The 27,427-nt window shown below is 45.6% G+C and overlaps 1 protein-coding gene across 5 annotated transcripts in view; it reads right to left on the bottom strand.

Annotated features, from left to right (window-relative positions):
* The window catches only part of TSNARE1 (t-SNARE domain containing 1), a 511,576-nt gene that overhangs the window by 449,162 nt on the left and 34,987 nt on the right, over positions 1 to 27,427 (bottom strand). For 4 of the 5 annotated variants that reach the window (XM_054191276.1, XM_054191275.1, XM_054191280.1 and 1 more), the window contains one exon: positions 12,794 to 12,844. The exons of the other annotated variant lie outside the window; for it this stretch is intronic. The gene's annotated coding sequence lies outside the window, so the exon portion shown is untranslated. The remainder of the gene's footprint in view (positions 1 to 12,793; positions 12,845 to 27,427) is intronic. 5 annotated transcript variants of the gene reach the window in all.

Here is a 27,427-nt window from a genome sequence, read left to right as displayed (position 1 = left end):
AGAAGGACTTGGGGGTGTTGGTGGATAAGCAGCTCAACATGAGCCGTCAATGTGTGCTCGCAGCCCAGAAAGCCAACCACATCCTGGGCTGCATCAAAAGCAGCATGGCCAGCAAGGGTCAGGGAGGTGATTCTGCCCTTCCACTCCATTCTGGTGAGACTCAACCTGGAGTACTGCGTCCAGCTCTGGGACCCCCAACACAAGAAGGACATGGACATGTTGGAATGGGTCCAGAGGAGGGCCATAAAGATGATCAGAGGCCTGGAGCACCTCTCCTATGAGGCCAGGATGAGAGAGTTGGGGTTCTTCAGCCTGGAGAAGAAAAGGCTGAAAGAATGTAGATTTAGATTAGATATTAGGAAGAAATTCTTTATTGTGAGGGTGGTGAGGGACTGGAACAGGTTGCTCAGAGAAGTTGTGGATGCCCCATCCCTGGAGGTGTTCAAGACCAGGTTGGATGGGGCTTTGAGCAACCCCGTCTAGTGGAAGGTGTCCCTGCCCATGGCAGGGGGATGAAACTAGATGATCTTTAAGGTCCTTTCCAACTCTAACCATTCTGTGATTCTACGATTCAAGCACCAGTGGATGAACACACACCTGGTGAATCAACACGCTGTTAACAGCCAAGTTATATCCCATGAACTGGGATAATCCAACAAAAAGAGCACTAAGATGCTAAACATTTCCTAAGGTTTCCAGTATGGGTTTAGGAAAGGGAGGTCCTGCTTAACCAACCTGATCTCTTTCTATGACCACGTGACCCGCCTTCTGGATGTGGGGAAGGCTGTAGACGTTGTCTATCTGGACTTTGGAAAGGCCTTTGACACTGTCCCCCACAGCATTCTCCTGGAGAAGCTGGCGAAACCTGGCATAGACAAGTGTACTCTTCGCTGGGTTAAAAACTGGCTGGATGGCCGTGCCCAGAGAGTTGTGATTAATGGGGTGAAATCCTCTTGGCAGCCAGTCACCAGTGGTGTCCCTCAGGGCTCAGTTTTGGGGCTGGTTTTGTTTAACATCTTGATTGATGATCTGGATGAGGGGATTGAGTGCACCCTCAGTAAGTTTGCAGACGACACCAAACTAGGTGGGAGTGTTGATCTGCTTGAGGGTAGGAAGGCTCTACAGAGGAATCTGGACACGCTGGATTGATGGGCCAAGGCCAACTGCATGAGGTTTAATAAGGCCAAGGGACGGGTCCTGCACTTTGGTTACAACAACCCGAAGCAACGCTACAGGCTTGGGGAAGAGTGGATGGAAAGCTGCCCGGCAGAAAAGGACCTGGGGGTGCTGGTGGACGGCCAGCTTAACACGAGCCAGCAGTGTGCCCAGGTGGCCAAGAAGGCCAACAGCATTCTGGCTTGTATCAGTAATAGTGTGGCCAGCAGGAGTAGGGAAGTGATCATGCCTCTGTACTCGGCACTGGTGAGGCCTCACCTCCAGTACTGTGTTCAGTTCTGGGCCCCTCTGTACAAGAGGGACATTGAAGTGCTGGAGCGTGTCCAGAGGAGAGCTACCAGGCTGGTGAGGGCTCTGGAGACCAGGGCATATGAGGAGAGGCTGAGGGAGCTGGGCATGCTTAGCTTGGAGAAGAGGAGGCTGAGGGGAGACCTCATTGCCCTCTACAACTCCCTGAAAGGAGGTTGGAGAGAGGTGGGGGCTGGCCTCTTCTCCCAGGTGAATAATGACAGGACCAGAGGAAATGGTCTGAAGCTGCGACAAGGGAGATTTAGATTAGATATTAGGAAGAATGACTTTACTGAAAGAGTGGTCAGGCACTGGAAGAGCCTGCCCAGGGAGGTGGTTGAGTCACCATCCCTAGAGGTATTTAAGAAACGTCTAGATGTGGCACTTCAGGGCATGCTCTAGTGGCAGAGATTGTCAGTTGTTCGGTTGGACTCGATGATTATCTTAAGGATCCTTTCCAACCATGAAGATTCTATGATTTTATGATCCTAATATTTGGACATGTAGATACAACCACAAAGGTATAACCTGAAATAGCTCTGCCTTGATCATAACGCCAATTACAAGATATCCAAGATACTGGCTCAGGACATGCAGGAAGAAAATGAGGCTTCACCAACAATTTTAAAAATTCACTAACACTAGAAGATCCACAATAGTGCCAAACCCTTGCCAACTGAAAAATACGAGAGAGGCTACTCTCCTCTAAACCTCCTGAGACTCTTTTCCTAACTCTCTCACATGCTTACTGGTGTTTTCCCATAGGGGATAAACCCTCTCAGATTTCCATATGAGCAGTGGGATTAAAAAGCTCATACAATTGCATGCAACTTAGAAACAAAGCAGCCCTATAGCTTACACCTCTGCTCAGGAATGAGATTAAGTGCCACCAGTAAAGCTATCAAGTTATCTAAAGTTCTGCTGTACATTTATATATTTAATATATTAAAATCAAGGTGTAATTACTTTAAGTTAACAGATCTAGAGTTTTTAGACAAACACAGGCTTGTATTTTATACCAAAGCTCAGTGTTTCCTCAGAATATCTGCAGCAAGAAACAGGACAACAAAGCCACAGAAGAACTTAATCATAAAAGACAGAAAAGTCAAGGTTAGTTTTATCCAGGTCATGACTTTTCAGAAGTTGGGATTTTCTTAGGTTTATGCTCATTAGAGGGAGATGCTATTGCAGAAAACATGGGAAAATTTTAGGTGGGTTCATAGCACCGGTCTCTGCCAGCACCTTTCTCCTTGGCTAACATTAGATACTTATAAACCCTATCACAGCATTGCCAAACGTGATTTAACTGGGTATGACAGAGTCAGAAAGCTCTTTGCCGTCAAGATTAGTTATGACATAACAGAGAGTCTATTAGCTTTCAGTCCTGTAAATATTAACATTCAAAAGCAATTTCAGAACACACTCTTCTTTTTTTGAGGGAGAAAATTGTTTATCCTTTCAATACCATGAGTCAGCTCCTCTGATTACTACCCAACTTTTTTCCTCCCCTTGTTCTCTTGTAATTAGATTACAAGATAAAATTATTAGAGTATACTGCAAATAAACCATCAGCCTATAGATTCTCCTCCCCTCACTCCCATTCCTCTTTCGCTGTATTACCTGCTAATTTAGACAGTAAACTCCCATGGTTTGCTTTTAATTATGGCTATCCTATAGAAGCAGCAATTACATAGCTTATTGTAAATACAGTTCTTAGAAGAGAATTTGAGCTCTTTATCAGATATGTCATGCATGAGAGTGGTTGGGAGAGAAAAGAGAAATTATGTCAACGAGACCACTTAGCTCAGCCAAGGCCACCAGCCTCTACAGAGCAGGTCTGGGCAAACTGCAGATGAGCCAAAGAACAGCGTTTCCACCATCTTCTTCTAAAAATTCCCCACTGCCTTGACTCCCACATCCAGCACAGCCCATTATGGGAGCATGGCTCAACAGCATGTGCTGGGCGTTCAGCAGAAGCATTTGATTGCTGTGCAAGAATGGGTTTTCATATCTTGTAGAGCTTTCCAATGTTGAGCTTCTTTGTTCAACCTGCTTTCAAGTAGACACTGGGAAGTCTCCCTGTCGTAAGAAGAAAGCACGTGTCCAAAGAAGAAGTAAGGGAAAGGTAGAGGAGTCCTGGTAGAAGAGAACAGCATTTCAGAATAATTTCCTCAAATTTTATTAACTAGAAGAGCAGCTCTGGCCAAAAGACCAAATTACCAGAAAGCGTTTGCAGGTTGGGAGCCAACAAACCAACTAACGGCTGCACCGACAGGGCAAGCAATGCTGTCCATGACAGCCTTGTTTTATATAGCACCTTGCACACCAGCTGTGACAGCATCCTCCAAGTTTATTTCTTCCTTCAGGTATTATTTAGGGAAGTAAAGAGAGAAGACCAAAAAAAAAAAAGGCTTTGTAACGATAGCTGAAAACAAGAAATCAAGCCATTGGCATACGGAAAATACCCATTGACCGTAACAGCCAGTAGGGATGTCAATGCTTATAATGAAGCATCTGTTACCTTCAGCCAACTTTTCTCAACAGAGGAGGTTCAAGGAGCACAGGTCCAAGGACTCCCATGGAGCTGAATTCCAGAGTCCTCTCCAGATTGAAGCCAGCAGTCAGTGGGGACAACCCCCCTGAGCCCAGTCCTGCAGGCTGCTTTATTCAGGACAACCCCATGTCTAATGAAGTCCAACTCCACCAACAAGATCTAGCTGACAAAGAAACCATTCACTCCACTGAGGCTCCATTGAATAATGTGTCATTTGGAAAAACACCAGCAAGCAAAGACCAAGAGGGCTATGAAAAAATGTGATGCCAAAGTTGCACCAAATACCTACTGAAAGCAGCACCTCCAGATCCCATTCTAGAGGGGACTGAGCATTTCCAAGCTCCTCATGCAGGTTCTTATAATACAGCTTATACCACTCGCATTATACATATGTGCAACACACAGCAAATGCTTTTGCAGCTATAACCTTGTTTTTCCTATGATGGGCAAAGTAGGCATTTTTCAGACCCAAGAAAGCATTAACACATCTGTATCCCCTCAGTCATCTGTATCCCTCATTCAACATATTCATCAATGACCTGGATGAGGGGACAAAGTGTACGCTCAGCAAGTTCACTGATGACACAAAACTGGGAGGAGTGGCTGACACACCAGAAGGCTGTGCTGCCATTCAGAGACACCTGGACAGGCTGGAGAGTTGGGCCCAGGGGAACCTAATGAAGTTCAACAAGGGCAAGTGTAGGGTCCTGCACCTGAGGATGAATAACCTCCCGCAACAGTAGGGTTAGGGGATTGTTAGGTTAGGGGATGATCTGCTGGAAAACAGTTATGCAGAGAGGGATCTGGGAGTCCTCATGGACAAGTTGCCCATGAGGCTGCAATGTGCCCTTGTGGTCAAGAAGGCCAATGGTCTCCTGAGGTGCATTAAAAAGAGCATGGCTAGCACGTTGAGGGAGGTCATCCTCCCCCTCTACTCTACCCTGGTGAGGCCACATCTGGAGTACTGTGTCCAGTTCTGGGCCCCCTAGTTCAAGAGAGACAGGGAACTGCTGGCGAGTCGTGGGGAGGGCTACAAAGATGATCAAACGAATGGAGCACCTCTCTGATGAGGAAAGGCTGAGACCTGGATCTGTTCAGCTTGAAGACAACTGAGAGAGGATCTCAATGCTGATCAATATCTAAAGGTGTCAAGAGGATGGGGTCAAACTCTTTTCAGTGGTGCCTGGTGACAGTACAAGGGGTAACACGAACAAACTGGAACACAGGAAATTCCACCTCGACATGATAAAAAACTTCTTTCCTTTGAGGGTGGCAGAGCACTGGCACAGGCTGCCCAGAGAGGTGGAGTCTCCAACTCTGGAGACATTCAAAACCCGCCCAGACACGTTCCTGTCCAATCTGCTCTGGGTGACACTGCTTTGGCAGGGGGGTTGGACTAGATGATCTCCAAAGGTCCCTTCCAATTCCCTGCCATTCTGTGATTCTGTGTGAATTCTGTGAACTCCACAAGCTGCATTTTTTTTTTTTTTTGGGGGGGGGTGGTGGTATGTGGGTTTTTTTGTTGTTTTGTTTTTTTGGGGGGGTTTGTTATCATTGTTCTGTATTGCAATAGAGAGAAAGAGAGAAAGAGAGAAAGAGAGAAAGAGAGAAAGAGAGAAAGAGAGAAAGAGAGAAAGAGAGAAAGAGAGAAAGAGAGAAAGAGAGAAAGAGAGAAAGATTTAACACATGGTTTTCCTGGTCCAATTTAAGGGGCAGGGAAAGAATGGAAATAACACCCTTTCCCTAACTGGCACTGTGAGGGTATGGAGTTATTTAAAAATAGACTGATACGCCAAATTTACTAATCCCTAGAGAAATCAACATCCCCAGCCACAGGTGGTTGTTTGCCAAGGGAGGTCTTCCACTTTCTTTAGTTAACTGAGCTTTGGTCGATACGTGATGTTATTTTTTCATCATAAAAATGGCTACAGGGTGACAATTGGCTTTTTATAAGCGCAAGGGAAAAAACAGACTGTTTAATGCCACTGGCAAAAGCTTAATGGTAAAGCACAGATATTTTAAATTACTTTTTAATCACTTCTAGATATTTTCCCCCCAAAATTGTAACCACTTATGGAACAACTGCACCTTTTTGAGAAGCAGCAACGCTGGCAGGCACAGACAGTATTTTGCATTTGGCAAAGATGCTTGATCTCAATGAGGGCTTCAGAATAATATTCACACGCAATGGTACTGAAGTTGAGCCTTTTTAACTCTGTGTGCAGGTTTTCTGTATTTCTTTACGTATTTATTCTTTTTTTATTCCTTTCCCAATAAAAATGAAGGATTTCTTTACTCTCCTTCCCAACCGCTTTCTCAAAACAGATAGAGTAAATTTCTTTCTAACTCAAAATATACTTCTAACTTCTACTTGTAACGCAAACGTTTCCAAGATGAGATCCTTCCCAGCTGGCCAGCTTGAGCCACAGGAGATCATCTCAGGCAATTATATTGCTGAGCAATCATATATATGTATAATAATCATATATAATAATACAACTGCAGCACCACCTTGAAACCGCAAACACTGATTCAAACCGTCTTCAAATGCTGAAATGCCCTCCCTCAATGACAGGCACGTGTCACTGTCTCTCCTCTTTGTTACCTTTGTGCTGCTTGATTTTACGATCGCACCTTCCTCGCTATAGACTTTACATGGCTGGAAGACAAAGATGGGAAGAGGAGTGGAGTTCAGAAGTCGCCAAGAAGTTCAAAGTTTCGTCAGAATTTCAATTTTATAGAAAACTTTTCATTTCAGAAAAGACTGATGTTGTTTCCCTTGGCATTAGTATAACATCAGATTTGGATAGTACCACAGAACTACTTTGTCTTACTGTTTGATGCTGCGTTGGTATTTTTTGGGTTCTGGAGACCATCCCTGTGCAATGACCACCAGATTCCCTTCCCTCTGCTCTGTTGCTGCCAACAAAATCCTCTTCCAAACCTACAGTTAGTGCATCATCCTTGAGATCCACATCCCTCAAAGCACCCACTCTCACACCACCCCACAACATGGCACCTCCATCCTTGTGAGAGGAGAGAAAAAAGAGGAAAGATCACCACCACGGCTCCATAAAATAACCTTGAATTTGCAGGCAAGCAGGCTGGAGAGCTGCCACCCCACTCAGCTAAAAGATAAATATATTCGGCCTTTTGGATCTCTAAATGCAGAAGTAACTCACATCAGCTTCTTCCTCGCCGCTTAGAAAAAAAAAGGGGACATCTGGATTTGCCTCTTTTGCAGAAACCTCGCACGACGCTCAACACACCAGCTGTAGAAACGCTGGCTGCCGTCCCAAACCAGCACAGAAACCTCACAGAAACCTCACAGATACTTCACAGTGTGTGAAGGAGGTGTTTTTAAAACACACAAAAAAATACAAAGCTGGCAACACGGAGCAAAAAGAAAAGTTGTAAGGCCCAGGGACGCAGATAATTCAAAATACGACGATGTGTCCTGAAAAATGGAGGCTGCAGCCAAAAAGCCTGACCCAACACAGGACAGATTCATTGGCAGGTCGCTGCAGAAATTAAGGTGGTCGCACAGATGTCTTTGCTTTTAAGTCAAGGAGGCACCTGCTCCTGATTGTGGAGCCTGACGTTCTGTAAATTCCAGGTGAAAAGAGACAAATTAATCCCTCCACTTCATTAAAAAATGGATACATATATAAATGAAGCTAAATTGTCAACCCTGCCATAGCGTCCCAACCTGAAGCTTGTAGCCATTTGATAGAGGGAGGACAGTCCCATCTTGCCCCCAAGCTACAGAAGAGGATATTGGTAGGCTGGAAAATAGGTGACGGTGCAGCCACTAGCAGATTCATGATGCTGCAGCAGGGTGAGAAGAGGATTTTCCAACCACATTGGATTTTCATAGTTCACGCGTTTTCAGGTGCTGGTGTTTGGTCAAAACACTTGCACATTATGGGAAAGCTCTCATCAATGCCTGAATATGCGGTGGAGATTAAGCTCATGTTTTAAGTTGACAAACATCCAGGAGCTGTCCTTAGCAATACCTACTGCAATAACTATAATTTCACTTCGCTGTATTCCCCTGCATCTCAAAAAAAAAAAAAAAAGGATAAATCCTTCTTTAACACCCAGCTTTCCCCATCTGAGGAGCACTCCCAAAACACAAGAAACCCTCTTCCCATGTGGTGCATGGCAGACACCTCCCATGGCCAGCCAGCAACGTTCGCGTCCAAGCATGGAAAGCTTTCCCTCTAGTTGTATGCTCTGCTCTGCCAAACCCAAACCACATTGCTGAAGTGGGAGAACACCTTCCTACTTCTCTGGGGAAGACCGGGGAATTTGTGCGGATTCCAGGTTATTCAGAGGTGGCGTTTCTCAAGAAAGACAACTGAGGAAGCTCGAAGCGGCAACTCTTCTGATGCTAAGGAGATTAGGACGAAGGCCCAGCGAACCAGCAATCCCAATGCACCACATCAACATGCTTTTGCCTTTGGTTGTCACTTCGAGGAGAGTTTGCTACAAAAACAATGTAACAGTTATCTTGTTTGCTTCCAGGAATGCAAGAGTTGAGATGAAGGGAAAAAGCAGCAAGACGGGAGCCACAGGCTTTGTGGAGGCGAAGCCAGTCCTGCTCACTGAGCAGGGACCACCGCATGGGTGAAATCTGGCCAGAAACCACCCCAGTGCTGAAACGTTGGCCAAGAAACTGGTTTGAGAAAACACAAAATATGCTAACAGCCTGGCAACACTGCCCGTTGCTCTAAGGTGGGTGGCGTGCTGAATGCTAAACACCAGGACATCCAGACGAAGACAGGCGTGTGTAGGTACCAGATTAATCCACCACCCAGGGAGAAGCTTTTTTGGGTCACCACACCATTCACATCACATGCTGACAGCTGGGACAGCCACACAAGGGTGTTTTCACAATGGCTCTTTTTCCCTTCCAAACACACTCAACAACATCCCGCAGAGGAACACCACGGATGGGAACCACATATGGGATGAGGAGATGGAGCAGGAGGCTGAGAGAGGAGCAACAGCAACCAAAGTCCACCAGCAAGCCCACATCACTAGGGCCACAACGATGACCAGAGGGCTGGAGCACCTCTCCTATGAAGACAGACTGAGAGAGTCGGGTTTGTTCAGCCTGGAGAACAGAAGGTTCCAGGGAAACCTTATAGCAGCCTTTCAGTACCTAAAGGGGGCCTATAGGAGAGATGGTAGGGACTCTTTATCAGGGAGTGTAGTGATAGGATGAGGGGTAACAGTCTTAAACTGAAAGAAGGGAGATTTAGATTAATTTCTTTACTGTGAGGGTGGTGAGACACTGGAACAGGTTGCCCAGAGAAGCTGTGGCTGCCCCATCCCTGGAAGTGTTCAAGGCCAGGCTGGATGGGGTTTTGAGCAACCTGGTCTAGTGGGAGATGTCCCCGCCCATGGCAGGGGGGTTGGAACGAGATGATCTTTAAGGTCCCTTCCATCCCAAACCATTCTATGATTCTATCACTAGCTTTGAGCCCTTTTATGTGTCCTTGGACAAACAACATCCCCAATTCCTTAGCACCCCAAAAGACAAAAACCAGTAACAACATGGAAAACAGCATTTGTGAGGTTCCACAGCAACACTTGCAAAGATCAGAAGGACAGGGATAAGGAGAAAATGCAACAAGATCTAGAAAGGACCTAGGCACAATAAGGGCATCAACACATAGATGTTACATCTCCATTTGCTTTAGCAAATAAAGGAACCTTTTATATATAGTTGTGTGCATGCATATACATTTTCATGCACTGATACAAGCGCAGTTTTTCCAATCACCATGCCTCTACCCGAAAGCACAAATGTCTAGTCAGAGACAAGAAGAAAGAAAACCACTTGGGTCACACAAGAAAATTTTGAGCACTGAGGCTGATGCTCACTACTCCCACCCGGACACGAATCCAGGCACAGGCTTAGCCCCAGTCAACCTCTTATTTGCGTCACCTGAATGGCGGAAACATGGGTCAGGTCAGTTGAACAACATCCCCAGGGAGGACCTGCTGGTCTACTTAGCATGAAGTGGCCTTTCTGGACTTCAGCAGCCTCTGGCAAACACTTGGCCACGTGGATGAAGTGGACTGGGGCCAGGGAGCGCGCTGTGCTCGCACCCTGTACACCCCTTCCAGCAAAAGTGCCTTCACCAGCGCTTGCACAGTGCGGATCCCAGGCGGGGAAAATTAAGGAGCTAAAAACAACTCTGCTGCCTGGACTTGAAGGGTATCACGGGGTGAAAACCAGCAAACCTGAACAGGAAGAGATATGGCATCGCTGCTGCAAGAGATGTCCTTCTGTGTAGCTTTGCTCCCAAAGGGCCAACATGTGGCTACCAAACAGCAAGGCTTTCAACAGCATCCCATGCCCAACCTGCAGCTGGGGTGACCCTCCCCAAACAGTTCCCACCCACTTTCCTCATCCTCATCATGCAGCATGTACACAGACAAAGTACCAGACCCACAGTACACACAGAGTGGGGCGACGGCCATCAGCAAGTGTCTAAGAGCACAAAGACACCACAGAAACAATTACGAATCTGGACAGATCAACAAATTAACAGCGGCAAACACGCTGTCAACACAGCCAGGGACCATCATGGCAGCTGATGGGAGATAAATATCTTGACCCCAGCTTGGCTGACACCATCGACACATCTCTCAAAGTGCGAAGGGACTGTCACATTCATCACGTTTGGCATTCTTCATAATTCACACCACCGAAAACCACCCGGTACCAGGCTTGTGACTCCAGGTCCAGCAAAAGCAAGACAGGTCAGAGATACAGAGATGCCACAACAGTTATTTTCCCCCTCATCACTAAAACAATCTGCCCCACCACCTGGTCGACTCCAGGTTTCTAACCCATCGGTCTAGGCAGCTCCCAGAGGCCATATTCCCACACAGCCGGTCCTTTCTGCCACACAGAAGAAAGTGCACGTCAAAGCAAGAGATGGAGAGGGAAAGCTATAACGCTGAGAAAAGACGCCTTCAGCAAAATTTAAGGCATGACTAGTTCGTACTGAAAGCTAAATCCTCTAGTTTTCAGTTTTAAATCCTCTAGTTTTTCAGGACGACAATTTATGTTATCTCTCTCCAGCCAAACGTGGTGCTGGGGGACTATTCAGGACAGCAGTAACACCATTAATGCTCTTTACTTGGCACTGCTGCAAGGAGATCCAGGGGCAATGAGCATTGATATTTAGGGAAACATCACCCATATCGAAAGGGGCATCCGTCCCACTGATCCAGCAGCAGTGCTGCCGCAGGTAACACAAAATTTACACAAAGCTCTCCTTTCTCCCCATACATGAGTCTTGCGGGTGATGAATCAGAGTTGCTGTCTACAGGGACATCATGGAGAAGTCATCTAAATCCACAGCAGCTCCTTACACCTCCAAGTAACGGTAAACCAGCTGGGAGGGAAAACAAAAGAATAGTCCTAGGAAAAGCCAATGGAGCTTGGCTTCGGCTGTCCGGCCCAAAAAATGAACCGCCGCTTGTGAATCTGCTGCTGGAGCAGACAGCAAGTGCCCTGGGAGTGGACCAGTGAGCATCCAAGGGATGCATGTACATCCCACCAGTGTGTCATGGGACCAGCACTTCCCTGCTTGCCTTTCAGGAGACCAACAGAAGACCAACGAGGGTCTACTCACCCTGTCAAGAGTTTCCAAGATGAGGAACATGAAGTTAAAACCAAAGACCTAAAGGACAATATGGTTCTCAGCGATTTCAGGGAATTTGGGGACATATTTTAGTAGGGCCTATTGCAATAGGACAAGAGGTGATGACTTTAAACTAAACGAGAGGGAAGAATAGGGAAGAAATTTTTTACAGTGAGGGTGGTGAAACACTAGCCCAGGTTGCCTAGAGAGGTGGTGGATGCCCCATTCCTGGAAACTTTCAAGGCCACATTGGATGGGGCTCTCTGCCCTGATCTAGTTGAAGATGCCCCTGCTCATTGCCGGGGGGGGTTGACTGGATGGCCTTTAAAGGTCCCCTCCAACTCAGACCATTCTATGATTCTAATTCGGCATGGCCTCTTTAAGTACGCATGTTTCAAAACACTGCCATTCTCTGCATTTCATTTTTTTCTGTACATAGCTAGCTCTAGAGATCAAAGATAAGAAACCGCCAAAAGCCCAGCAAAATGCAACACGGGGAGAACACGAAAATATGGCCAAAGCTCTGAGACAGTTCTTGAATGAGGTTCCTCTCCATATGAGTGAAGCTAAGGCATGACGCACCGGGACTCCCTCCCTAGCCCTCCCCACCATATCAGCACGCAGCAAAACAACACGTCACAAAATCCTGCTCGCTACCTTTCTGTAGGGCTTTTGTGTACAGCCTGGTTTGGCACAAAAATCAAGGATGTGGGAGTGAAAAAAAAAAAAAACGACAACTAGCCACACCACTAGCTATGCCTGAGTAGGTAAACAGGTGGCTTTTTAATTGAGTTAAATAAGTGGTAAATAAGTGGTATTGCTAATCACATTAGCGCAGGCACTTAACAATACTACTGGTGGGGCTGTAGCTTGAGGACAGCTTTGAAGGAAGGCCTCTTTTTGGAGAAGAAGGAGCTCAAAACTTTCATCAACCAGCTCTCCCTTTTCACAACTCTACAAATGAAAGCCAGGAAAAAAAAAAAAAACTACAAAAACCAAAAAAAAAAAACAAACCAAAAACATTTCTCAAGGGCAAAGTTTTATTTGCATCTGCCTGAGCCCCATCCTTCCAAGTGCAGGTGACCCTCTCCTTCAGAGATCCTCTTACCAACTGCTTCTTAAGTCCTGTTCCCCAGGTCACACAAGACTTTCTTCCAACCTGGAAGGAAAAGTGAGACAACTGGTTAGTACTGAGAAGAAAACTATTTTGCCATGATGGCTAAGGACACGGACATCAGCGCCATAAGCTCTGGCGTCCAGCAGCAACCTGCAGGTAAAAAAGCAAGTCCTCAAAACATCATTGCTGAGTATGGGAACAGCATCTCCTTTTATAAAGAAGGGGGATACAAAGCTCTAAAGCTGCTAAAGAGTTTTAAGACTTCCAAATTAGCAGAGGTGAAAAAGTAGAGGATTATAATTGGTTGCGAGATACCTGCAAAAAATAACAAATTAAAACCTGCAGTGGAAAAGGGGAATCATCTATTTAACTGTCCTTCCTGTCTTCTTTAGGACCCTGAGCCTGCCGTGGGAGGAAGCTCTGGCCACAATCCAGTTCAGCATTTCAGCTTATGTCAAATTTGAGAGAACGTGGAGAGTCCCACTCAATCAAAAACTTCACGTTTCTCACCAGCAATGTTGTTCATCTTTTGCGCTTGCGTACACCCATACCCACATTCCTACCTCGCCAGAACTTCCATTTTTAGCTTTTATTCCAAGGACTATCCTTCCAGAAATGCAACCCCTCCTGGTTGTAAAAGCACCTAATTCTCCTGGGAGGGAAAAATACTGGTGCAACCCCTAAAGGCTGGTCCTGCATCCACCGAGCAGCTGTCGAGACGCAACCCAGAGCTGCACCCAGAAGCCATATGGTTTTACCCGCAGACACTCGGATGATGCAAGATAAGCATTAGCCAGATAAATTGGAGATTCCTTAACATATCCATCTACCTTGCAGCAGCTATTAAGTATGCAGTATTTCCTGATTTACTCCATTACAAAGAAACTGCAGTGTCCATTCATCAGTCTGTTATCACTAAAGGCCTTTTAATTAATGCACCTACTTGCTTCGTTTGATTAATGCCAACAAGGAAACCCTTCTTCACTCACTGGGTTAAGCTCCTGTGCTGCTTTGGTCACTATACACAGAATAAAAGAGTATTTTTAAGGTATTAATAAACACTCCCTATATAAATGCTATATACTTCCTATATGCATGCACTATATACAAAACTCACTAAAAAAAAAAAAAAAAAAAAATTAAAAAAATGGATGCAATTTCCCCAGACAGAAAAATTCAGGGATAAAATTGCAGCAATTACTTGTATCTGCCCAGAGAAGCAATCCCAGCCTTTGGTGACCTCTGTGCAAATATACCAAGCCAATTACACACTGTGACAGCAGACTTTCCCCTCCTGTATCAGCAGCTTCTTGTTGCTGGCTGCGAGAAACATCAAAAGGTAACACAAAAAAAATATATGTGTTACCAAGCGCCTCAGGCTAGGGACAACCAGCCCAGAGGTTTAATCAAGATTTGGATCAAATTGTGCAAGGGGTTTTGTAAACATTGATCTTATTGAGTTGTTACCGCTAGAGGATGTAATTCCCAACTACCTGCCCATTTAACCTATGAAAATCACCATCAGGCTACTCATCTCAGCTCAATTCTTCTGATCCCCATCTTTTCTTGTTGACCACAGACTTCATTAGCAGATGAGTGGAAATCTGGGTACCTCACGTCATCCTTCAGCATCCTACACGTGGGACATCCCCAGCAGCACTCTTGTGTCCTCTTGGTAAGGTAAAACTAGCCCATGGGGCAAAGGGAAACTTTTTAAAAGCCTCCAACCATAGCTAGCAGCTGATAGAAGAAATGTTATCAGCTTCGTAGAGATTAACGAGCAGGACAAGGTGACGCGCAGCCTGCCAGTTTGCTTTGTATTGCCTAGGACATCCTCGGTCCAGCTTCCCAGTACCCCAGTATCCCACCTGGAGTACTGCGTCCAGCTCTGGAGCCCTCAGCACAAGAAGGACATGGACATGTTGGAGCGGATCCAGTGGAGGGCCACAAAGATGCTCTGAGGGCTGGAGCACTTCTCCTATGAAGACAGGCTGAGAGAGTTGGGCTTGTTCAGCCTGGAGAAGAGAAGGCTCCGGGGAGACCTTAGAGCCCCTTCCAGTACCTGAAGGGGGCCTACAGGAAAGCTGGGGAGGGGCTGTTTGCAAGGGCATGTAGCGATAGGACGAGGGGCAATGGTTATGAACTAGAGCAGGGTAGGTTTAGATTGGACATTAGGAAGTTCTTTACAATGAGGGTGGTGAGACACTGGCACAGATTGTCCAGAGAGATGGTGGAGGCCCCATCCCTGGAGACATTCAAGGCCAGGCTTGGTGAGGCTCTGAACAATGTGATCTAGCTAAAGGTGTCCCTGCTGACTGCAGGGGGGTCGGACTAGATGACCTTTCAAGGTCCCTTCCAACCCAACACATTCTATGATTCTCTGATTCTTGTTGAGCAACTCCAGCACTGCTCTGGTTATAAGGACACTTCTGCTGTGTATCTCAAAGGACTTTTCCTTCACCTCCTTTCTTCAGGACGAAAAACAAGCAGCAGGGGCTGAGACCTGGGAAATTTTGACTTCAGCTGTCAGCCTCTTCTGCTCCAGGAAAATAAATTTAGGAAGAGTGTGATGAAGAGCATGTAAGAGACACCTGGGCTTCTAAATCTTAACATCAGTGAGAGATGCACTTAGGTCTGGATTTCAATCATTACATGCCCACCACCTCTGCTTACTGAAGGGCATTTCTAAGAGCAGCTAATCCAGGTGATTCTCCATCAGGTGAAAGAAATACCGGGGCACACACTTAAGAGAGCCTAAAGCCTCACATGGGCTCTCCCAGGCAACAAGATCCAAAAATCAGCTCATCCTACCAGTGCCCACGAGGGCACAGTAACTCCAGATCCTATCTTCTACCCAAAAAGGTAAGCTATCCCCTCCTCCCAAGATGTTTACAGGAGGAAACCACCTCAACCACCCAGCTCACCAGCCACCCAGGTGCTCTGAGTCTTCCTCAATCTGCTCTGCCTACGCTCGCGCGTGGAAAACAAACCCCAGGGCAGCCGTGTTTTCCCCAGCAGAGGAAAAACAGCCGACTCGGAGAGGGGAGATCCATCTGGAAAGCAAATGTTGTGAAAAGCATCCCGTCGTTCAGGCAGGATGAGCGTGCCCAAGGGAAACGTCAGCCACTCGTGGTGATGGCCAAGGATTGGGAGCAGGAAACCTGCTGTGGGAGATGATAGATGGAAACATGTGAAGATTCAATGAGAAAGGGAGCGAGGTTGGAAGAACCGCACACCGAAGCTTCAGATGGCAGGAGGAAGAGCAGCTCTAATGAGGCCAACAAAATCACGACAGGTTTCAAGCCCTATATACGCTGGTACACGTTACAATGACAATGTCAATTCATCCTTCAGCTTCCAGGGGATGCACTCCATCACCTGCTTGGAATTGGGATGGAGACATCCTTTTCTAAAACCCAGAACAAATGCACTGACTTAAGTATTATACTTTGGGCTTTTTATATTTTTTTTTCCTTTTTTCCTTCTTTGTCTGAAGCATTCAGCCATGAAACACAATGATTTCTGTCTGCACTGATAGAGGAAACACTACTGACTGTTTAGGTGAGATTAATTTCAGGATTGTGGCCAGACTGAGGAAATTGGTGGAAGAAATCCTTCATAGTTGGATAATGAGGTTGCAGTTTTATGAGTAATTCTCCTGAGTTATGTGCCAGCACCCTGGGTGTGGGTGACACGTTCATTCCTTCCCTCCCTTTTTGAATGGAAAATGCCATCCAAGCACACAAACACAATATTTATTAAAAAAAAAAAAAAATCACAAAAATCATGAGGTAAAGGCACAGATTGCATCTAACTTGTACAATGTCCAATACAGCTGCTATCTAGAGGAGTTTGTCTGGTGGGTTCTCCAGGAATGTCCCCAAGCTGAAACACAACCAAGATGCACACCATATCCCCAAAATCTAAAGAGACCCTGGGGTAGAAACCAGGACAGTACCAAGACAAATCTAACAGTCAAAGACACTGGCCTGTACACCTCTATTGCTAACACTTTTGATGTGGAGAGACCAACCCAGGCTTCTTCACTTCAATGTTCACATCCTCGCTGCTGGGCCACCTCACGTCTTCGTGCATAGTCCTACACGCACTGCAGGGACCAGCTGTCTGAAGTGATGCCACGCTCCTCCCAGCTTGAAATGGCATAAGTGGATTGCAGACAGCTCCCCCTTTTGACAAGTAAAGGCTTCTACAAAGACGTTACCTGAAGTTTTAATGCTGTCAAAGCTCAGTTGCATGGAAACCAGAAAGGAGGAAGAAGGGCCCTTTTCTGAAGATCTCTCCACTCCATCTGGAGCCATCACCTTCCATTACTCAACCGCCTTTCTGGGAATTCTCCACGCCTTCCCCTATGCCATGCCCAAGCACTAGACATGAAAATAGCTTACGACAGTTCCTGCTGGCATGACATCGACTCTGTTTCTCCTGGAGGATGAATGAGCAGATGGGACCAGTGGAAGATGGCTGAGCTAGAGAGCTGGACAACTGGAGTCTTTCCAATCCAGTAACTACAGTCCAAAAGACTGAGGATGCAAAGATTCTTCAGGGTCAGAACCTCTTTCCTAGGGGTAGGAACAGGGTCAAGGAAGATATGCAGGTGCTTACTGACAGGCAGTGCAGGCTAACTTATGTCTGCATGGTTGGTTTTACTGTTCCCCAAATTCCTGCTTTGCTTGCTTGTTTCGCCAGTCAATTCACTGTATTATTCCAGAAAAATAATCACAATACCGAAGAGCTTTTGAAATTAATATGATGGGCTCACAAGCATCTTCCATTATACAGAACTAAAATTAAAATGTACACCCGGCCTCGCCTCACTCCCTGAAATTCATCATGTGGAAACTTCCCTGTGTCACTTCAAGAGACTCCCGACAGCTGAAAGAGCTAACGGGAAGCCGCAATTGCAGCTGCAAGAGCATTGCTCTGCTGCTACCAGACTTCAAAGCAGGGTTCCAGCACCACCACCACGCCTGTTCCAGCAGACCAGCTGCTCTTTGAGGCACAAGGCTGCCTTTAGAGCACCGTGTCCTCCATGCACATGGACAATCATCATCCTCCAATACAGATGGACATTGGAAGACCAGGAGAAGACAGGTTTCCTGATATTTTGGAGAAGCAAAAGGCAACCATGAGTGTTTTCTCAGACACCATTGCTGAAGATCTCATGCATGTTCTGGCTTTGCCACCACACTGACACAAGAAAAGTAAAACTAGAAGCCAGAAGAAAATAGAAACGACCTTCGTAAAAAAAAAAAAAACAAGGAGCAGGTGGCAGCCAATACAGAGTTCGGGGCTACAACACTGTGATGTGCCACAAGGTTGGGCATCCCTAAGTAGAAAGAGCTTCTGGGAACCACCTGTGAATGCACCTTCACCAACCAGGCACATCAACTGCTTACACTACAGAGAGGTTGTGAGCAAAGATGTAACTACCGGACCAAAGCAAAACTCTGATATCCATGCTATATCAGGCCTTAGGACTCTGCAGCTCCAGCTGAGATGAGCAGCTCTGTAAGGGGGAGCATCAAGACACACGCTGACCCACAGCCCTCAAGACAGTCAGTGCCCTATTGTGAAAACTCTGTTCATCAACCAGTCACTGATACAGCAAGCCAAGTAATTTCCAAGGTCCTGCTGCAAAGCCCAACTGATTTTTTTTCCACTTTACCTCCCTCGTCCCAGTTGGCTGACAATCCCTTCATGGCTCCTCATGCTATCAGGACCACAGTTAGAAAACTTATACCATCTCAGACAACTTTCTGGCTCAGCAAACACAGCTGCCTGCACTTGATGCGTATTTTGGGGTTGAAATTGAGATGCAAACTGCTGCTAAAATAACCGCCACGGAGGAGGGGTTGCTTTTTCTCCTGAAATACGGAAACACTTTCCATTTCTTCCCTCCCTATCCCTCGACTGATTTTACCAGCCTATAGAAGGAAATAGGAATTGCATGACTCAGGGGGAGAATCATCTTCTACCCATCACAGAAATGCACATGTGCACCCAAGTAGCTGGGTGAGACAGTGTCTTCTGCCCCTGGCCACCAGTATCACACTAAATCCACCAGCACAGCTCTATGGGGAGGGATTCTTTATCAGGGAGTGTAATGATAGGACATGAGGTAACGGCCTCAAACTGAAAGAGGGTAGATTTAGATTGGATACCAGGAAGAAATTCTTTACTGTAAGGGTGGTGAGACACTGGAACAGGTTGCCCAGGGAAGTTGTCAATGCCCCATCCCTGGAGGTGTTCAAGGCCAGGCTGGATGGGGCTTTGAGCAGCCTGGTCTGGTGGGAGGTGTCCCTGCCCAGGGCAGGAGGGTTGGAACCAGATGATCTTTAAGGTCCCTTCCAACCTGAACCATTCTGTGATTCTGTGAAAGATGCCCATGAGAACACGCAGAGAAGACAAGAAGAAGCAACAGTACCAACAACTGGAAGCTAAAATTGAAGGACTGTCCCAGCTGTGATGAACTGAAGGAGGTTTCCTCCTCTCCACTGCAGCATCCGAAGAGCCACCAAACCAAACAGGAGGGTCCTCATCACATGCTCCAAGCACATCACAGGAGGAGAATTTTGCAATTTGCTGCATGGAAGAGGCTGCATGGGATCAGGTCAGAATGATCAACGTGGACAAGGGATAAAAACTATGCCTAGGAACGAAGTGATGGCAACATCTCTTAGTGATGCCTGCAATATCTCATATACCATGCTGGTTTGCCTGCTTCATGAGCTTTAAAATTCTGTAATACATCTCCAGAAAAAGTTATAATTTACCAGCATGTATTTTTCATTGCCTCCATTTTCACTGCATTTTTATTGTGGTACCCAAATACCCAAGCATTGACAAAGCAGACTGGGGATCGGTAAGGCACATGCACAGAGGCACCAAGAGATGTTTCCTCTGCTGCAGAAAGACAGATCTGAAAACAGCTTCTTGCTCTGTAACAGAAGTCCTACCACAGCAGCAACGCCAGGGGTCCGAATGTGACCCCCTGCAAAACTGCAAAATTCACTTTGATGGTGTACAGATATTGCAGCCCCCATGACACATCTCCAGCGTCACAGTTTTCTCAGTTATGATTCCTCCTTACCCTAATACAGCTGACAGCAACACGTGTAGGATCCGGAGATTCAGTGCAGAGGAAGGCAACTCTCAAAGACATGGAGACATCAGTGCACTTCAGCAAGGCCTTTAGAGTCAGTTATCTGATGCTTTAGACTCCACTGATGGCATTTATGAATTTAAAAATGCATATAAGGCTTCAACATCCTCTCCCAGTCACTCTCTTTAGGATGCAAATGTAATTTAACACAATTGGGCAGGACAGAAAGCCCAGACCTTTTTACAGGATTAACTGCATTCCAGTTGTTGGGCAAGATAAAGAGACGCCAGCTCAAGAGGCCGGCTGGACAAAAGCACGTTACCACCTCCGTGTAGTTTTCAGATCGGCATGGGACTTTGCAAGGAGGAATGGCACTTTTCCAAAAGGCATCAAGCCCTGCAACAGCTCTACGCAGGGGGAAAAAACCCACCCACCAAGTAATCCTAGATTTTTTAGCAACAAAATTTGTTAGCAGGGAGAAATTCTTTACTCTGAAGGTGGTGAGACCCTGGCCCAAGTTGCCCAGAGAACCTGTGGATGCCCCATCCCTGGAGGGGTTCAAGGCCAGGCTGGATGGGGCTTTGAGCAACCTGGTCTAGTGGGAGGTGTCCCTGCCCGTGGCAGGGGGTTTGAACCAGATGATCTTTAAGGTCCCTTCCATCCCAAACCATTCTATGATAAGAAAAGGTTTAATTTAGAAAAAAAAAAAATAATAATCTCATCTTTAAGACTGGAAAACCCCAAAACTCCAAGAAAGACACAGCAAGGCACATTGCCTTGCAAGACACATCCAGGGCACATCTCTCCATTTGCAGATGTGTTATCTGAAATCCTCAACATTAGGGCAGGAGAGAGGAGGGAGCTCTCCGCATGAGGCTTCAGGACATCAAAGGCATTTATTTCCATTGCTTAAGTTTCAGATTTGAACTGAGAAACTGACAAAGTCTCTGTAGGTACCTTGAAACACTTCCCGTCACGACTGCTCTTTGCAAAGGAGAAACAGTTTAAAACCAGCATTTAAACAAGTACATATTTCTGTATAATCTGCCATTTTCCACAGAAAAATCAGTCATCCCTAATTCTGTGTATTTTTTCGTATTAAAACACACCTCAAAAAAATTACTATCACAGACTACAATTTAAAAAATAAAATACATTAAAAAAAGGAACAGATTTATTAATCAAATCCTCTGGATCTTCCCTGTAACTCCCCCGTGACTTCAGAGGACCTTTAGGTGGTAACAATGATCTAGACAACATGTTTCCAGGAGAAATTCAAGAAAGTTCAAGAAAAATCAAGAAATTCAAGAGTTCTTAACTCGTGCTACTCTATTTTTAAGACGACATGGATCAGGAGGATCTCAGAAGTAATCAGTTTGTCAGCTCGAGCCCTGCAAGAGACGGAGAACAACCTAAGCAGAGGTAGAAGGTGCCAAATGCTGTGGTTGCACACCTAACATGCTGAAGATGCTCGGGTCTGCCCTGCATCCCCATGCCTTCATCTCCCATCCTAAATCTGGCACAAAGCACTTGGTAAAGTGCTTTGAGATCTCTGGGTCTGCCACACAAGTCCAGGTGCTACTACCTTGAGTCCAGGTAATCCAAAACAAATCACTGCAGAGAGCTAATGGCGCGGTCTGTCTGAAAATAGACAGAAATCCCCACCAAAAACATCTAAGTCGTCATGATAGAAAAATAAATCCCGGCAGATTGTTGCTAGCATTATATGAATCATCATGTTGTTATAGCAACTTCATATCTGCATTGAATCTGAAAGCCAAGCACAGCTGAAATAATATAACAGCATTAAGTAAAAATGATATATAACAAGATAAAAATGGATCGGCTCGATCTCAGAGGGGCACCCACACTTCTTTCTCACCCTCTTCCCTCCCTTCGAAAACATTACTTTCCTGTATTTAAACAAAGAGAAGAGACTTGGAGTTTATGGAGAAGCAGCAGAGCACTAAAGAGCTTTTCAAACCAAGGAGAACCTTCAAAACAAAGAACAACCTTTAAACAAAATCAAATCAAGTGCAATTCCCAGTTATTACCACCAGCCCCGTCGGACTGACCCTATTGTTCCTACGTATGGAAAAATTAATGTGTTGCATGAATTATATAAATATATATGTACCCTGTCATCCTGCACTGTTCAGGAGTCCCGAGCAGAAAGATCCCAACCAGAACAGAAGATGCAGAAGCAAGAAAGGGGATGCAGAAGGTCTATATACTACAGGTATATGTCGTTATTTTATAGCTAAAGTGAAAACTATCACCAAAGTTCTTTCCATCAGAGCAGCAAAGGAAGAAAGTTAAATAAACATATTTCTTTCAGGGACTTGGCAGAAAAGCAGAGCTCCTCTGAAAGGCAAGAGGCTCCCATCAACCTCCAAGACACCGCAGGTGCCTCAAAAGACACGACTTTGCCCTGATTAGTGCCAAGGAAGCCCAGAAAGCACTGCAGGGCACTGAACGGCCCCTCCTCCCCATGGGATGCTGCCAGCATCAAGGAGGTTTGAAGCGGGAAGAAGGGAAATAGCTGGGAGATTTGCAAGTTTTGCTCTTGATGTTTCAAGCAAATTAGAGCCAACCAAAACCAAACCCCCAGCTCCAGCGCCAACAAAGTTCTATAAATCTTACCAACAGCACTAAAGTAACTCAATTAATTGAAAGTTAATAAAAAGAAGCAGCCTAACTTATTCTTTCAGAGTTCAAGACAGCAAAAGCACCATTCTGCCCCAGACAGAACTGCTGTTTTGTTTTTTTTTTCTTCTTTTCCTTAAATGCATTTATTCATTAAAGTTTCCTCATAGGCTGTGTAACGAGTCACTTCTTGCTTCTCTATGAAGTGCCAAGGGATGAAGAGGAAGGGAATTTAAAGAGAGGATGGAGACACTCACAAAGCCTGTTAGAAAAGCTTGAAAAGCTTTTGACGGAGTGACAGATAAAGCCAGGAAGCTCCTCACATGGACTCCAAAACCTTTTCTTTATCACCATAGCTCTCCCGAGGTCTGAGTCCGGCTGTCTCCTTGCTTACAGCCAGCACAAAAAGCCGCCCCCTCTCTTCCTCCCAAAAATAACTCGCCAAGCTTTCCTCCTCCCCAGAGGAGCTTGGGAAGAGAAATCCAGAGCTCCAGTAGCAAGCAGGAGGGATGCTGCTCCTCCCATGGACTTGGTGGCTCACATCTCGCAGCCAGAGAAGCCCCAGCAGCCACCAGCTCAGAGTGAGACACACGTGTCCACATGGGCGGGTGAAGACTGCAAGCAGGTATTTTGCAATTGGTTTTCTGGTGGGGAGGGAGAATCCCTCAGATCAGTAATGCCAAGCTCAACAAAAAGCCCAGGAGACAAACTCTCCTATCACCAGCCTTCTCATCTGCTATGTCCTGGTTTGGTTCCACAACTGTCCTCGAGAGCCGCTCCCAGCTCTCCAGGACCTTCATCCAGCCCTTAAGGTGCCCCTTCATCAACAGAAGCTTTGAGGAAGCAAGCCAAGAACCAGCGCGAAGGTGTGACACAAGTCTGCAGAGAGACTGGACAATGGGAACGGCCTGCATGTCAGCGTGGTCTTGATTTGAGTGCTGATGGATCAGGGCCAGAATAACCTCCAGCACGAAAGCAAAGGGAGATGCTTCTCTAGCAAAACTCGGAAGCATACTCCAGACCCACCTGGGGCCAAGGTCATTAGCCCCATGAAGCTCAGACTGATGAAATTATAACTTCTGAACACAAGAACCACTCAGGTTTGCCAACTCAAGTCTCCTTAGGGATGGTGAGAGCAGAAGAGCTACTGCACAACCCCACCAATGACTGATTTAGATAGACTTTGACCTACGGAGCCAGACCCCTTGACCAATGACCTCCACAGCACCTGCTATCCAAGGATGGCAGGCAAAAACCTAAGATACCACACAGAGCATGTCACACCATCCATCTTCAGGTCTTCAAAAGCTACCTGCTGACCTCCAGACAGACGCTGTGCTGATGGCAAATGCGTTCCTCTTAAGCTCTTGCCACCCATTTGCTCGGTTCTCGGTTGAGAAGGACCCTAACCCTTTGGAGCTACCCAGCACTACTGCAATAAACACAAATCCCAAAAAAGCACACCCTGAGCCCAATTCCAGTACTGCCATGGCTTTCCAGCAAGGACTTCATCTTGTCTGTGTGTAGTAGTGGGGGACTTGAAATTGCTGCGGCGATGGTCATGATTGCATGTCATACCTCATGGCAGAGATCTGCTACCTTACCTGGAATGTTGTTTCACACTTTTCTAACATTTATTCTAGCTGAAAAAGAAAATTAAAAAAAAAAAAAAAAATCAAAACTCAAAGTGAAAAAACTCACCACAAAATACAAAAATAAAACCAAACACACAAACTAAAGACAGAATCTAGGGGAACTTTTTTGCTGCCACCTAGGCTGCTTTCAAAGGGTTCACATGCCAATCTAATAATAAAGCTGTCATATGGGGTGATGTGATTTTAGCTTTCAAGCTGAAGGTTGCTATGGGAGGCTGTTCCCAGCAGCAGCGCTGCACAGTGTTTGTAGAAGGCCTTCCCAACACCAGACACTGCTCTGATTTTTGAGTAGGAAGAAATTCACTACTTTATTTAAAAAAAAAAAAAAAACAAAAGTCCCAGAAAAAGCATCAGTCCTGGAAAGAGATGGGTAGGAAAACAAAAGTATAATAAATGGTGCTGTAATTCAGAAGGTTGGAGAAGTGTGGATGCACTTTTCTCCCAAAGCTAAAGCACCAGGTAAAACTCAATCTTGCAAATCAGTGCACATCAGCTGAGCCGGGGTCGCCGTATTCTCCAACGCCGGGTTTGCTCGGATGTGGGGGAAGTTAAAAAGATGACCGGATGGTCTCGCGCGCCGGAGGAGCAGAAATGGGCACCATTACTGCAATGCCTCTGCAGCAGTGCATTCAATTGCAGGGTACCTTGACTGTACATTTAAATCCTGACCCTCCGATAAAACTGAGGCATCACTTCACAACAGGATGAGGATGTTTACCTAGCACGGGACAAGCTTTTTAGAATTTAAAAAGAAAAATAAACATATATATATATAGGGAGCTGTGCAAAGAATAAAAAAAAAGATATACATACACAGAGAGCTTGGCAAAGCTGGTCAATACAAACGACTCTTAAAAATAACAAACAAGTGAACACAGAAGATATTTTCTATACCAAATTACAAGATTTAGAGCCCGTTACAACCTGCAGAATTTACAGAGGAAACATAATAAGGAGGAGGTTTACCGAGGACTTAACACAAGGACATAGCTATGAAGCAGCAGGAGGGGGAAACGCAGTAGCTATTTACCTTTACACGGTGTGCTGAAGATTACTGAATACTGATTTATAAACGGCTTTTAATTCATGTTGCCAAAGCTTCCAGCTCTTAGGTACTTTAATTCTTTGCGAGTTAAGGAAAGCAGAGTTGGTGGATGAGATATATATGGACAGGGATGAATACTTACAGAGCAAACACACTGCAGTTCCCCGGACACGTGCCTACACGAGGTTAACATCAAGACAGATGCACAACTGTCTTATTTAAAGGACAAACTGAGAATGCAATAATATTAACAATGACAAAAATAAAGGGTGGTAAATGACACATTTTGAGCCCCTGCTCAGATGTGAGGAGTCAGACGAAAGCTGGCGTACCCCGTACTCCAGTTCAGAACTGGCCTGTCTTTTCCTTTGCAAACTGACAACAGGAGGGAGATGCTATTTTTACAAAAATACAGCCAGTTACAGCAGAACCAATAAACGAGAAAGTCAAATCCTTTGTGGCTTTCTGTTTGTAAGGTTTTCAGGGTATGTTTGCCTCTGGCTCCAAAGCCTCTCACCTAAGTGAGCTGCAATAATTTACTCCTGCGCAGAACTTTCTCCTCGGGGGTCCGGCGCTCAGGTGGTCAGTTCAGAGGAAAGGCTGGAACTGAGGGGCTTAAACGGGACTTGCAATAGGTCAGAAACGGCAAAAATCAATTTAATGTAGTGCAGCTCTATTTTTGGGCAATTCTCCTTTGTTGCTGCTTTAACTTGTCAATGCAAAAGACCCAATGCTATATATTGTTTCCATATTTTTATATATATATATAAAATATATATTCATAGACACATATATTTTTATATATACACACCATAAAAGTGATATATATATACGTTTTCATATTCTACACTGGTGTAGCTTTGAAAAACTAAACCTTTTCACTTGCAACGTCCCATAGACACAGACCTAAATCTTAGCTACAAGGTCTCATCAGATCAGGGAGATGATTTTCAGAGGGCTGTCAGATCCCCAATGGCATCCGCACCAATGCCAGCCAGGAAAAAAAAGTCAGGACCTTATGTCTATCACGGAAAGACTCTTTTCCACCCCTCTAACTATGATGATAAATCTTGTTTTCAAATGGTCATTACGGATGTGCTGTCTATGTGGCTGAAGGAAATCTGGCCAATGACGCAGGAGCCTTCAGTTCAGTGGATCAGTGGAGCATCTGCTTTACAGGGAAAACAGGATAACCAAGATGGGATGAAAACAGAACCCGGTCTGGAGTCAAAAGAAATGGAAGAGTGTACAACCATGCAAAGGAGATGCGCACCTGTAGGAATAGGAGGCAGCACCCTCTACTGAGCACAGATATCCCTGGTGAGATGGTCCTTCTTCTACACCGAGAGACAGCAGGCAAGATCTCCTCCAGGCAGGTCCACAATCATGAACTGGCTGGACCGGGCTTTGAGCAACCTGGTCTTGTGGAAGGTCTCCCTGCCCATGGGAGGGGGTTGGAACTAGATGATCTTTAAGGTCCCTTCCAATCCAAACCATTCTATGATTCTATGAACTTCTGTGATATCTAAGCTTTCAGACCCGATTTAAACTATGATGGAAGTTATACATAGCTCCAATCTTATGACAGAAGAAGGAAAACTGATCTGAGTCCAGTGTTCAGGTACACAACTTAGATGCTGGAGAAGAGAGATTTCCAAAGCATGGATTCAGCATGGGTCCTGCACATCACAGAGGAGCATTTCACAATGTCTGGGTTTGATACAAAATCCTGCCATAGACAGGAGAATTCTTTGACAATGGAAATTTTGCCAGAACATACAAATAACCCAAACAGAACTCTCTATTAATAAATCAGTATTTATTTAATTGCTCTAACTCCATTTTTTTTTCCTGAAAATACTTCACCAGCAACAATCCTGAGCCCACTGTACCATGCAAAAAAACAGACATTGAGATGCACCAGCTACAGCGGCAGTACCAGGAACATGACATCCAAGAAATATTATTATATTAATTGAACTATTTTGCTACAAGCAAACCAAATTATTGCAGAAGATCTCACTATTAGGCCAAGGCTTCAAAGCCCAGCCAGCCCACCACCATCTACCTATCCTTCGCATCTCGCTCCGCTCCAAACGCTCCTCCTTCCCCAGCACTCTGTTAATAAGCTCAGGGATGTCCTTGCCAGCGGTCTC

The sequence above is a fragment of the Rissa tridactyla genome, chromosome 2 (genome assembly GCF_028500815.1).
Source record: "Rissa tridactyla isolate bRisTri1 chromosome 2, bRisTri1.patW.cur.20221130, whole genome shotgun sequence".
NCBI classification, from domain to species: Eukaryota; Metazoa; Chordata; class Aves; order Charadriiformes; family Laridae; genus Rissa; species Rissa tridactyla.
This window is presented reverse-complemented; position numbering and strand designations above follow the sequence as displayed.